General features: G+C 40.4%; 1 long non-coding RNA gene across 1 annotated transcript; it reads right to left on the bottom strand.

Moving 5' to 3' along the window:
• Positions 1–9,395: 9,395 nt before the first annotated feature.
• Positions 9,396–13,827, bottom strand: LOC117472949. Its single transcript, XR_004554970.1, has 3 exons — positions 13,801–13,827; positions 11,024–11,064; positions 9,396–10,782 (listed from the first exon to the last, which is right to left on the bottom strand). It is a non-coding gene; the product is annotated as an uncharacterized LOC117472949 (long non-coding RNA).
• Positions 13,828–14,555: the final 728 nt, after the last annotated feature.

Raw genomic sequence — 14,555 nt, 5'->3', positions numbered from 1 at the left:
TTTTGGTAAAACTAATGAAAAATATAACTAAAAAAATATTTTTTAAATATATATTTAAAAGAATATATTTGTTTTAATGTTTTTAAATATTATTTTGCAGAATATCTTAGGCCCTCAGAGAGGGCCTAGAGGGCCCTGACGGCTCGCCACTGCACTTTGTGCAATTGTCAATTTTCTTAACTTTAATAAAATAAGTAATTTTATTTCAATGTATTTCTTAACAATGTTTCAACACAACTGTCTCCTTCCATTCTTTATACATTCACCTCATCGTTTTGGGTACTTATTTTCTACCATGGTGTACACATTTGTTTCTCGTTTATTTGTTTCTTTGATAACGTGTACTTTCCTTTATCTAATATACAAGTCTAAGCTAATATAGACTTGTTTCGGTTTTTCCTTTAATCTGCACTGTATCTTTGCTGCTGTAATGTCGTCTGCCGTGAATGTCCTCGCTGTGGGAAAAATAAAGGATTTCTGGCTCAAAACAATCAGTAGAGGGTAGTGTTCACTAAGTGTGAACATACTGAGAAATACAAGAATATAATTAATAAAGATTTCTGATGATCTTTCCGAGATAAAAACAGGCTTGAAAACAAAACCCAATAAATCGGGTGTTCCATTTGTACTTTTTTTCAGATTTCCTTTGAGATAAAGAGCTTCTTGTTTCCAGCTGGAACAGAACAGTGGATTTCTGTGAGGAGATCTGACCGTTAGAAAACATTACATTACATGTTACTTGTTAGACGCTTTTATCCAAAGCGACTTTCATACTCAATACTGTGGGCAATCCCCACAGGAGCAATTTGGGGTGAAGCGTCTTACCCAGGGACACAACGTCATGCTGACTGCAGTGGGGTTTGAACCTGTGACGCCCTGATCCCCATACCAAGGCTCTAACCACTGCGCCAAAGCTGGGGAACAATGGTCTTGCAAGGGGGGGTGAGAAAGGAGAAGAAGGGGGAAGAAGGGGGAAGAAGAAAAAAGAGGGGAAAAGAGGGAAAAAGAGAGGAAAAGGAGAAAAAGAGGAGAAAAAAACGATTCTCTTGCTCCCTGTTTCCCTTCTGTAGCATGTAAAAGTATTTATAAACAGAAGTACTTTAATAAAGACCAACAAAGTATGCGTTTGTTGACTAATAACACTTGTGTTATGCAGTTAACTATTAACACATTTCTATTACATATTATATATTTCTAATAAATATTAAGTAAAACGTATCTACTTCTTTCAAGTTTATTACATACAATTATTATTATTTTCTTTATCAGGGATAGTTTTGAAGTAACCAATATGGACCTGTATTGAAGCTCATGGTTTGTGTGCTGTGGATAAATAATTAAATGTAACCATTACATTTAATATGAACTAAGAAGGTATTGGTGTTATAATGTATTTATTTTAACAAACAAAGAGAAAACATATAGAAATTCTAAACATAGCACTCCACTCAATTATTGGACAGTCACATACTTGATAGAAACAAACCTTTATTTTAAAGTAGTTCAACTTAATAAAATGTAAAACAACCCTTAAAAGTAAGTAAGGTGCAGTATAACAAAATAACACTCTAAATTAGTTTTAACATAAAATAATCATTATCATAAACTTAATAAAATATATACATATCATATATATAAAGAAATATCAAACTATACACCGAACTATATACATAAATAAGTGTCCAGTGTCCATGCCTCTGGTGGGGGGGATATACATGTTGTTATGTCCTCCAACCACTGCTCCTTTGGCACAATGTAGTTCACTACTCCCTGTACTGGCTGTGTCCAGTGTCCGCTGTCCCAAACCTCCCACACCTTCACACGTGTTGGGCAGTACTCTGCGGGTCAGTTTTTGTCTGTATGGAGCAGGAGCAGGACTAGGAGCAGGAACAGCAGAGAGAGGCTGGCATTCAGAGCCTGTGGAGCAGCGACCAGGACAGGAACCTGTGAGCTCACTGGTGTAAATATCATGGAGCCCAAAGGTGGAGCAGGGAAGAGCTGCAACACCACCTGTGGACCTCAGGGTGGAGCAGGGAAGAGCTACATCTCCACCTGAGGGCCAGAGGGTGGAGCAGGGAAGAGCTGCATCACCACCTGAGGGCCAGAGGGTGGAGCAGGGAAGAGCTGCATCTCCACCTGAGGGCCAGAGGGTGGAGCAGGGAAGAGCTGCATCTCCACCTGAGGGCCAGAGGGTGGAGCAGGGAAGAGCTGCATCTCCACCTGAGGGCCAGAGGGTGGAGCAGGGAAGGGCTGCATCTCCACCTGAGGGCCAGAGGGTGGAGCAGGGAAGTGCTGCATCTCCACCTGAGGGCCAGAGGGTGGAGCAGGGAAGAGCTGCATCTCCACCTGAGGGCCAGAGGGTGGAGCAGGGAAGAGCTACATCTCCACCTGAGGGCCAGAGGGTGGAGCAGGGAAGAGCTACATCTCCACCTGAGGGCCAGAGGGTGGAGCAGGGAAGAGCTGCATCACCACCTGAGGGCCAGAGGGTGGAGCAGGGAAGAGCTGCATCTCCACCTGAGGGCCAGAGGGTGGAGCAGGGAAGAGCTACATCTCCACCTGAGGGTGGAGCAGGGAACAGCTGCTCCACCTTGCTTTGATGCTTTGTGATCTGGAATGTGACAACAGCGAAGTTGAGGCATTTATTAGAAATGATCTATAGCAGTTAATGTTTCCAGATTTATAACCGAACACATTTATAATAAAAACTAGTTTTTAATGTTATTGTTTATAAGAGAGTTTAACCAACATGGAAATCAAATACACAGTCACGTTATATTTGACCTTTTTGGTTGAGTCCATCTTTAAGATGGAACCAAATGTGGAGGTGATGCTGGCCTTGATATGGTCCATGTGGGAGAGGATATCCCTGCCGTACATGGACAGCACCCAGAGACTGCTTGGAAGGAGGATGGGCTCTGGGGGCTCCTGGCAGACCACAGGGAGGAGGCTGGGCTCTGGGGGCTCCTGGCAGACTACAGGGAGGAGGCTGGGCTCTGGGGGGCTCCTGGCAGACCACAGGGAGGAGGCTGGGCTCTGGGGGCTCCTGGCAGACCACAGGGTGGAGGCTGGGCTCTGGGGGCTCCTGGCAAACCACAGGGAGGAGGCTGGGCTCTGGGGGTAACTACTGGGGGTGTAATATAAAATGTATGTATGAGGCATTTCTTAATCTGAAACTATGATCATTATGTTTTAGTCTGGAGTGAGTCACTCAGTGTAAATCATTTGATTGATAATATTTGCACCAGTAAATTGTAAATGTTCAGTAATATACTTATCATTTGTGAATAATAAGTAATAGGTACATATGTTTCTATACTTTACCTTCTGACAGAGGTCACGTCACTTCCGTTTCCTTGGAGCGGGTTTATCCCTCCTGAAGGCCAAAGCCCGTCCATTCTGCATCTCCCATTTCTTTATGGCTTATAGGTTTAGTGATCATCTAAACTTTAAGTAAAATAATAATGCAAGTGTTAGAAAGAACTACACTGCAACGCGAACAACACTGATACCATGTTAACCATTATTTATACAGGTTATCTACACATATAATCATGTATAAACACATTATGTTCATAAACGGTGAAGTTATCCTTTTATCCATAAATGATTGATGTATGTATATTGAATTACAATTAATGTAATGTTATATACAGTATATAGCTATCTTTAATATATATTCAACAATATACTGTCTCCTTCCTGGAGCATATAACACACTTTATCATATCATACTGAGCAACGATCCCTTATCTCACATAAAGATATTTATATCATATAATATATGATATACTTTAGGTGTCTATATGAACAAATAAACTCATAAACATAAACTCATAAAACACCACCAGTAACCAATAGGCATCTTAACCAAATCTGTAAAGTAACTAAAGGTAAGCTATTAAACACATGTAGTGGAGTAAAAGTACACCATTTACCTCTGAATTGTAGTGGAGTAGAAGTACACAGTAGAAAAATATGGAAACACTCAAGTGAAGTACAAGTATCTCAAAATTCTACTTAAAGGTAGGGTAGGTAAGTTTGAGAAACCGGCTCGAGATACACTTTTTGTTATATTCCATGGAATGCTCTTGACATCCCGATAGCAATGAATATCTTAAGTGCTTTGACAAAAAATCCATAAAAAAAATGTCATCTGTGGAAGCCGTAGTACTGTAAAAAGCACGACCAATCATTTTAGCCGGCCCGGCTAAAATAACTGGTTGGCCTACCTGCCTGTCAGCCTTCCATCTGTGCACAAACTTATCTCGTGCCCTCATTGGTCATGTGCGCGTTCGTGTGTGTTGGAGGAGGGGCTCTATAAGGAAGTGGCAGATTTTCTCCGGTTGTGTATTTTCTAATTCTAGCGATATCGAGCCGGTTTCTCAAACTTACCTACCCTACCTTTAAGTACAGTACTTGAGTAAATGTTCTTAGTTACTTCCCACCTCTATACCTCTGTATACAGTATATATGCTGTATGACTAATGTACCACTGCTCACAGAAGTGTAGTTACTAATTACAACATGCCCATTCATACAAAAGCGTGAGGGGGGCGGGTTCGGGGAGAAGCTGTGCCGTGAGTGGTTCTGTCCATTGTGATGCCGTGACGTGATTGGCTCCGTCCATTGTGAACTCGTGTCGTGATTGGTTTAGGTCCAATCTCACAATGGACAGCGAGTATCATGATTGGGTGATAGATTGGAGCTTTAGCAGATGGTCCTGCGCCAACTAGTGCCACACGCCTCAAAACAATCACGTCATCCCAAAACAATGACAGCCACTCAGTTAGTGTTTCCCCTACCATTGTCTTGGCGGGGGGGGTACCCGATCAGCACCCTGCCAAGGCAGTAAACCTAGGGGAAACACTGCAGTAGCTGCATCTCACTTCTCTTAACTTCCACCCTTGCGTATTTTCCTTGCGTCTTAGTCCCTCCCACCAGGGAAGCATGGAGAGACGCAGTGGCGTAACAAGGTTGTGATTGGCCCCGGTGCAAATATTCCCATCGCCCTAAACATAAGCGCACACTGATGCGCTCACACACGCATCAGTGGCGGCGCCAGAGATTTTCTTTTGGGGGTGCTGTGGGGTAGCTTGACGTTTCACAGAGGGTGCTCAAACATTTAGGGTTTTCCCTTAACTGTTCCACCCTGAGCCTGTTTTTCAGGTCTCAGGCTCGAAAATGACATTCCCAGAACACATGACCATATCTTCCCTTCCCTTTACGGAGCTTTTACGGGAGATCGTCTCACCGTAGCTGTCAATCTGATCAAAAGACGTATTCAATGGCATTAAAACGAGAAAAAACGCGGCTGAATCGGTTAATCCATAGGTTAATAATGTGTCTGTCGCTTTGAAAAAATTATTTATAATTCCATTTTTATGTAAAAATCGGAGAATAAAAGTTAGCTGCTAATGGTAGCCACCAGAGTGTATGCAGCTTCCGGTTTTGGCTATGCGTCACTCTCACTGTGAGAATCAATATAGATGTTTTTTATTTTAATGAAAATTCAGATTGAACATAGTAAAAAACTGTAAATTATAGTGTCCGTCCAAAAATTCTTTTTTACTTATAGTGAAAACTACCCTTGGATGATGGGTTAGTAGACTAAAAACTTTAGGAATCCAAAGTACAACATATAATAAGTACCCTGTATCAAGATTGATGCAAAACAAGTGAAATTTGACCTTTTTTAGAGAGATTTAGCACACAAAAAACACTTCTGGGGTCATTTGGGTGGATTTTCCATATCTCTGGCCCCCCTTGGTCGATTTTGACGAATGAAATCTCTTTATAACCGCTAGAGCCAATGGAATCAAGGGAAAGTTCTACACACCCCAACACATTAACAAATAAGGAGTGAGAGTGACGCGTGGCCAAAACCGGAAGCTGCATACACTCTGGTGGCTACCATTAGCAGCTAACTTTTTTTCTCCGATTTTTACATAAAAATGGAATTATGGATTATAAATAATTTTTTCAAAGCCACAGATACATTATTAACCTATGGATCAACCGATTCAGCCGCGTTTTTTCTTGTTTTAATGCCATTGAACACGTCTTTTGATCAGATTGACAGCTACGGTGAGACGATCTCCCGTAAAATCTCCCGCTCCGTAAAGGTTTGTGTTGTGATGTCTGTGTTTGCTTCCCCTGTCGCGAGTTCGGATCGCTCAGTGATGATACTATACCTATATAATCTGTGGAGTCTGAGCTTTAATCGGATATATTGTATGTGCAGTTACGATAAGTAATAAGGGTATCTTTATCTTGAGTTCTGTGCCAAAGTCAGTTTGCATTTTTTCGCTCAGGGGTCATTTAGACGCTTCTTATGAGACTTGTGTTTTGTTTTGGTAAAAATGGTTCATATCTTAAGTTAGCTGAGATTCTTCCCGTTAATCTGGTGCTACACATTAATAGTTTCATAAATGTTAAGAAGCCCTGAGACACAGTCTCGAAAAGAAACGTTGGCGGGCCCCCCTGTGGGGGGTCTCCAGGGCTTAACATAGTATTGATACTGCAAGGAGACGTATTGTGTGAAGAGAAATTGAAGATGTTGTTTAATTGCTGATATATTTATGATCCACGTCACGTATTCAGTTTCGGTGGCAGTTCTTCCAGTTTGTCCAAAGGTCTTCTAATCAGAGCTCTATAAATAAATAACTACGGCAGATGTGTAATATTTAATGCAGCCGAACCGTGTATTACAATGCCGTTATGTGATGACTTTCAAAGAGAGAAGCAAGCACACTCGGAATAAAGTATTATTTTCTTTTTTATTTATTAATGTTTTCGGATTTCACATCGCATAAACACCATATCCCAACGTGCTTTGCGGCTAAAACATCCAATCACGAGCTTCAACCATAGCTGAGGATCTTGGGTAATCAGTTCAGTGGGTGTGTATTGCCTACGTCTGTTTCCGGTGACTTTATTTTGAAATTCAGTTCCTGACGGACGGCAAAAAAGCCCGATATTATAGAATTAAACAAATAAATAGAAACAAGGATAATTGTGTGTTATTGTTGAGTAAATAACACACTGTTATTTAGAAAATAATAACAAATTAGAAGGAAAAAAAGATTTAAAAAATACATATTTCAGTATTCTGAGCCCCATTTCTTTTCCTCATGGACGGCAAAAACAGTCCGACATTATACGATTTAAAATAAAAACAATAATCGTGGCTTGATATTGAGTAAGAACTTGTTTTTATTAACCGCGCAGCTTCCGGTCTTCCAAGACCCGACCGGACAAAAAGACGTGGTGCAGGCACGAAACATACTACCAATAGAAATACATTGCTTTTAAAATCGTTCTGTGTGACACGAAAAAAGGGGAAAATCGTGTTGGTGAACACGAATCAATAGATTAAATGTCGTGACTATAACACGAAATGCCGTGAGACTGGGTTGGTATATCAGTATTTAGTGTCTCTACTTTAAAGAGTCCTCTCCTGCTGATGTTCAGCTGTATATCAGTATGTAGTGTCTCTACTTTAAAAAGTCCTCTTCTGCTGATGGACACATAATGCTGTATGAATACAACTCTTCCACACAGTTGAATAATCTCCATTTATTAAAAACAGAAACACTTAGAAAATAAAAGCAGTACAGTAAGGTGCAAATTACACTGGAGACATGTTGCATTTCCTGACTGTCGATACTGGAATATCACAGACGATGCATGGGTTACAGGGAACGCTCTGAAAAGTGAAGATCCAGGTTCTGAGGATCTCAAATTATTATATACACTGCTGAGATTTAGAGAAAAAAGTCAGAATTCTGAGAAAAAAAATCTGAATTTTGAGAAAAAGTGAGAATTTTGGGAAAAGTCAGAATTTTGTGATTCAAGGAAAAGTGGGAATTTAGATATTTTAGGAAAAAAGTGAGAATTTTGTGATTTTAGGAAAAAAGTGAGAATTTTGTGATGTGAAAAAGTGAGAATTTTGTGATTTAAAAAAAAACAGCTGACACTTACTATGTGAATTAGAAAAAGTCAGATTTTTCTTTTTTAAAACAGGTCAGAATTTTGAGAAAACATCAGAATTTTTGTGATTTTAGAAAAAGTCAGAATTTTGAGAAAACGTCAGAATTGTTGTGATTTTAGAAAAACTCGGGTCTTCTCTAAGAGGAGGCAAAAGGGCAGGTGCTCGACCCCTTTGAAGCCTCTCTGATGCCTGACGATACACTCAACTCACGATTCGATACGATTCACGATTTTAAGTTCACGATATGATTTTTTCACGATTTATTATTGTTTTTAACAGAATGAGCTGCGGAGAAATTATGACTGAAAAATATTTCTGTATTTATATAAACTGTACAAAACAACGTACATGTTCTCATCAAAAGTGCAACTGAAACTAAACTGTGCAACTGTATTTTATCTGAAAGGTGGGGTAGGTAATTTTGGAGAAACCAGCTCGAGTGCGCTAGAATTAGAAAATACACAGCCGGAAAAAATCTGCCACTTCCTTACAGAGCTCCTCCTCCAACACACACGAACGCGCACATGACCAATGAGGGCACGAGATAAGTTTGTGCACAGATGGAAGGCTGACAGGCAGGTAGGCCATCCAGTTATTTTAGCCGGGCCGGCTAAAATGATTGGTCGTGCTTTTTACAGTACTACGGCTTCCACAGATGCATTTTTTTTATGGATTTTTTGTCAAAGCACTTAAGATATTCATTGCTATCGGGATGTTAAGAGCATTCCATGGAATATAACAAAAAGTGTATCTCGAGCCGGTTTCTCAAACTTAACTACCCCACCTTTAAATAACAAAAAGATACATAATTGGATTTTGAAAACAAATCCCACATCAAAATGACTCCATCAAAAGAAAAAACCCCTTCAAATAAATAAAAATAAAGTGCAGCTTGAAATGTATGCTCTGCTCGATCAAGAGACTAGATCTATGGATACAACTCTCAACACCCATATGAAACAGAACTGTAGACAGATTTAATTTTTCTTAATGGATATTTTACAAATCACTCCCTTTTTAAACTGTATTCTTGGTTTACTGTCCTACAGTATTTCATACTGCAGGTCTCCCTTGAAAAAGAGATCGTTGATCTCAATGGGATTTTTAACCTGGTTAAATAAAGGCTACAAACAAACAAATACCTGTTTTTCATTTATTCTCTTATTTTGTTATAACTATAATGATCATATAAAAAGGTGTGTCTCGGAAATACTTGTTTACATAAATGATGACCAAACCGTTTGAGACTGAGATAACTTACACTAAAGTTAACTATCTAAACTCTCAGAGAGTCCCTTACCTCACTGAGCTGTGGTTATCTGACAGGAGTGGGCTCTCCTCCACCTTGTTCTAGAAACAGCTCTTTATATCCGTTAGCGTAGCTAGCTAACCAGATGCTAACAACAACAATCGCGCACTCACACAGAGCCGAGCTTGAATGAAACACAGAGACCCATAAGTACTTGTACTGTATCATATTATTTTCGATGGCTTATTGTATGATCAGTATGACAGATCGCCACTGGGCTTTAAACTAAAGACACAACCACGCAAAAACTGCTGCATGTGTACGGCTCCTTATGGGTACTGCAATGTTTGAAGTGCCGAGCGACGTTCCGGTGTGGTCCGGCAGCTCTACACCCCTGGTCCTCGGCATCACGGATGTTATCCAGTGTGTCGATTTCACGGGCATTTCGACAGACGTCTGCACTGAGGAGAGCAACTGCCACAGCAAGTTGTTGTTCTAGATAGCGTTCAATCATGTCCAGACTGCTGTTCCAGCGAATCAAATCAAATCAAAATTAGTTCACAACCTGTGCCGTTAAAAAAAATTGCATCACGATTAATTTTTTAGCTCAACCGGTTTTAATCTTAACGCATCTGTACCGATTTTTTACCGGTTCACGATGCATCGTTACATCCCTACTGATGAGTGATGTTGAGTTTTATCTGTCTTCACTGGCTGTGGAGCTGCAGGGACTGGCCTCAGATCAGCTGCAGCTTCTAAATCATTGATTACCTTTGGTGGGCGTGTCGGCAGGTAAAACACTTGCAGGGACAATGGGTGAAGGTTATTAAGTTGTTATTAAGACTTATTAAGTATAAGTCGAGCTGTTCTCAACATGACTGTCAGACCGGAGTCAGACTGTCCACTCAGCCTGGATATGTACAGGAGATATAATTTATATTGTATTTATATACAGATCTTTAATGTGAACATCGTCCGTCCTAAAGAGAGAGCAGCCTGCAGTGAGTTACCTTATAATGGAGAACAGAGAAACCATCAAAACTCTTTCCTGTACGAGGTGTCTCCACATCAGCAGGACATCTAAAGCATGTCCACTGCAGGAACTCTGCTGACCCAGGGTCAGTTCTTCACCTGCACATAGACCCCTGTCAACAGTATCTGAATCCACTCTCTGCACAGCTATCATTCCTTTTAGAGATATCACAACACATCTTAAAGGTTATATCTGATTACACTTCATACAGACTACATGCACATCAACCCAAATACCACCATTTCAATGGCACCAGGCAGAGCTCCTTTTAGAAATCAAAGGAAACATTTGATTGGACATTAATTAACCTGGGGTGAAAAACACAAAGTCCAAGAGTTTCAAAATATTTCTTCTTGTCATTTTTCTGACTTTGTCATCAAAGACTTTGAGAGCGTTTCAAAGACAACAGTGCTTTGATTACAGAACGTCATCCCCCCAACCGCAGTATTAGGGGATGCCTGCGGACACTTGTGGAGACGGACACGGGTCAACAGGTAACCCCCCCCGGACCTGAAAGAGAAATAGGGAAATCTCAATAAATAAACTTCACACGGTACGACCTCTCACCTTTCTGTCCTCCTGTTCACCTGAGAGGAGAAGGTGAGAGAGAATGATGATGATAATAAAAACATGAAGAGAAACAGCCAAAATGATGAAGAGAGAAAAACAAGAATGTTGTTTTACTCTGAGGACATGTTCCATTAAAGAGTTTAATATATTGATGAATGGAGGATATGGTTTCAGTACTCACAGTTCTTCTGGATCTTGGCTCTGATTGTCTCTCCTCTGATCCTGTAGGGATGAACACAACCAAAAAGTTTTAGTTCAAGTTTAAAATAAGTGTTTGTTCTTTGAGTAAGTCAGCTTCAGAGTCCTGATCTCATGCTTTACATCCCATCATATCTTCTCTGCAAACACTACGACTGACTGCCACAGCTCTCAGCTGCATGACAGGAAGTAACCAGTCATTAGTCTAGAAACTAGAAACATCCCATACAAAATAGACTACCTTTTCCTCTCTTCTGTAAAATCCCATTTGTCTGGTGGAAAGTTGTAGGGCTGCCCCCAATTAGTCGACTAAACGTTAATCGGCTAAAAAAGTATCGTCGACTAATTTCATCATTAGTCTATTAGTTGAACAAAAAAAAAGCTCCATCCGCTCTCTGCATGTGATTTGACGAGTCAGCTGGAAACCCGCAGACTTCATTCAGAGCCGAGCCTGGTCATTAGGATAATTTTGTCGGTCAGGACATTTAAAGTGTGGATCTTTCTGAGCGAGTAAAGGACGAGTCCCACAAGGTGACATGCAAACTCCACAGAGAAAAAGTCTCCTCCGTATAATTATCCCGACAACGTGTGTTCCTTTCTCAGACTCTGAGGAAAACAGCAGCAGTGAGTCAGGCAGTAGCCTAGCTTTGTATCAACATACTGTATAGACCTATAATATATAATCATTCTGACCTCAGAACACGATAAATTCAAGCTTTCATTTCATGATGAGGGCGTAATGTCCGGAGGGATTTTTGCCGACGCTCATATTTTCAGTGTTTCCGTTTCCTCTGTAGTATTTATTTGGTTGTTATATTTAGATATGAATTATAGAAACTATAACTAAATGTTCAGTGTGTGTGTCCTCGTTGCTTGTTCACACACATTAAGTATCCTTACCGGAGCTTCTGCTGTTTATACCGTTGCGTCCGTGCGCTGTGACTCTCATTCGCTTTCTACCGTAAGATTTAATTTATATTTCAAAGGTTCATTATTCCAGTTTTATTTTGTATTTTATGTGAAGCACAACGTACCATGCTGTTATAATAATGTTCTTTATCAGCCTTGGAAACTGAAACCATTTTGGGAGAAAAAAACTAATATATTAATAATCATAATATATCATAAACGTGAGTTGACTAATCGCCTGAATTGACGACTATCAGTCGACTAGACAAATCTGTAGTTGAGGGCAGCCCTAGAAAGTTGATTACTTACTAAATGGGGCTTTGCATTTTCGGCTGGCCTTCTATATGGAAGAATGAAATGAAAAGACCTGCAGTCAGTCGGTAACATCACTGATCTGTTGTGATGCCCCAGTGAGAGAAACACCTCCCTGTGTTTAATACAATACTGCTGAACCAGCAGAGACACGTTACTGACCTGAGAGTCTCCAGTCTGCAGTCTGGACTCTCCAGAAGGTCTCTCAGCAGCTTCACTCCTGAATCCTTCAGATTGTTCTCACTCAGGTCCAGATCTCTCAGATGGGAGGGGTTGGACTTCAGAGCTGAGATCAGAGCAGCACAGCTGACCTCTGACAACCTGCAGCTCTCCAGTCTGAATAAAGAAAACATGATGAGGATACAAATCTGTTTATAATCAGACATGTTACTCAACATTTAAATGAATGGGAACAATCAAATCTGTCTCCTTCAGGAAGTAAACTTTATCATGTAAAACAAATATTACTTCAGATTACCTTTATTCAGATGTTATTGTTTACTAAATATTAAAAACATAGACTTAATTTTTTCCAACAACAGCTATTACAGATCCTTTAAAGGAGAGGTGTCATGCTTTTCCGGTTATTACCCGTCCCCTTGTGTGTTATGAAGGTTTTTATGCATGTAAACGATGTGCAGAGTCAAAACCCTCAAAGTACACCCTATAGCGAGTAAAACTCTAACACAGAAAATACCTCCCCAAAACGCTTCGTTGGAGTTACGTCATTGTCCATTTGATTCTTCCGGGTACGGCATGATGTCAAGCCGTACCCGGAACGAAATGGACCAATCCGTGGAGCCGTTATGTTACGTCCGCGGAGCCGTTACGTTAAGCCCCCGCTGATTGGTCCAAATTGACCAATCCACGGACTTCCTCACACACACATCTGTGTGCAGGGAGCAGGCAGCTCAGCTGATTTCTCCTCCCTGGCTGCAGGCTGATAACAGACAGTTGGGATCGTGGCGAAATTCTCTCTGCAGACCCATTCTCACAGCGTTTATCAACCTTTTTCTTACTCAATATCAAGCCACACTTATTGTTTTTACTTCGGATGTGAGTTTGTGTGTGCTCAGGATGAGTTTGGCTGTGTTTCGCTATGTATCCTAAACAAGGAAACAACACCTCCACGGAGCTCAGCGCGATTCACAACGCCCCGACCAATCAGAGCACACTGTGCTCACAGGGAGGGTGGGGGCTGGAGCTTTGGGAGCTACAACGAGCCGTTAAAGGCAGAGAGTGAAATTCAGTGAATACAAGTAGTTTACAAAGATGCTGTATGAGAAACCAATGTGAGTTTGGAAAAATGCACAGTATAAATCTATTTTAGTATACCTCAACAATGGAATTATGATCAGTGGAAATGGCCATGACACCTCTCCTTTAAGAAACAGTCAATATTTATGTCTGCAGTTCTTCCTTTAGTACGTAAAAATTAAAATGTGAATAAAACGACTTTTACTACTTTATGGATGTAAGTTATTAATGTACATAAATTAAGTTCAATTATAAACTGAACATGTGAGTCAGTGAACTGACCTGAGAGTCTCCAGTCTGCAGTCTGGACTCTCCAGAAGATCTCTCAGCAGCTTCACTCCTGAATCCTGCAGATCGTTGTTACTCAGGTCTAGATCTCTCAGATGGGAGGGGTTGGACTTCAGAGCTGAGACCAGAGCAGAACAGCTGATCTTTGACATACTGCAGCGCTCCAGTCTGAATAAAGAAAACATGATGAGGATTAAAATCAGTTTATATTCAGTTGTGTTACTCAACATTGAAATTAATGAACAAAAAAAACAATTCTCCTTCAGAAAGTAAACTTTATCATGTAAAACTAATATTACTTTAGATTACCTTTATTCAGACGTTATCATTTACTAAATATTAAAAACATAGCAGGGCTCGACAGTAACGGTTGCCAGGTTGCCATTGGCAACCATTCAGAAAGAATGTCAACCACTTCTTGGCCTTTGGTTGCCATCAGTGGCAACCAGTTTTTAACATAAAGAAATAAGGACAGCAAAATGTACACCCCAAAATAGATAAATGTTAATTATTTGTTGTATTCAGAGTGATATTTAATTATTGTTGTGACCAGTCGGAACCTGATACTTAAGTTGCACGTGCATTGGTGTGATTACGGAGCCAGAAAGCGATGCACGTTTACTTGCGTGCACAGTGCGCTGTGTGTTTGTTTTACAAAAAATGGCGAAGCAAATTAAGTTGTTCGACTGTGGGGTAAAAAGTTTGGTCAACCCGTTAACATCTCAAACGAATGTTCAAAGTGATTCAAC

The sequence above is a fragment of the Trematomus bernacchii genome, unplaced genomic scaffold (genome assembly GCF_902827165.1).
Source record: "Trematomus bernacchii unplaced genomic scaffold, fTreBer1.1, whole genome shotgun sequence".
Classification (NCBI taxonomy): domain Eukaryota; kingdom Metazoa; phylum Chordata; class Actinopteri; order Perciformes; family Nototheniidae; genus Trematomus; species Trematomus bernacchii.
Note: the sequence above shows the minus strand (reverse complement) of the source record. Positions and strands in the feature narration are given on the sequence as shown.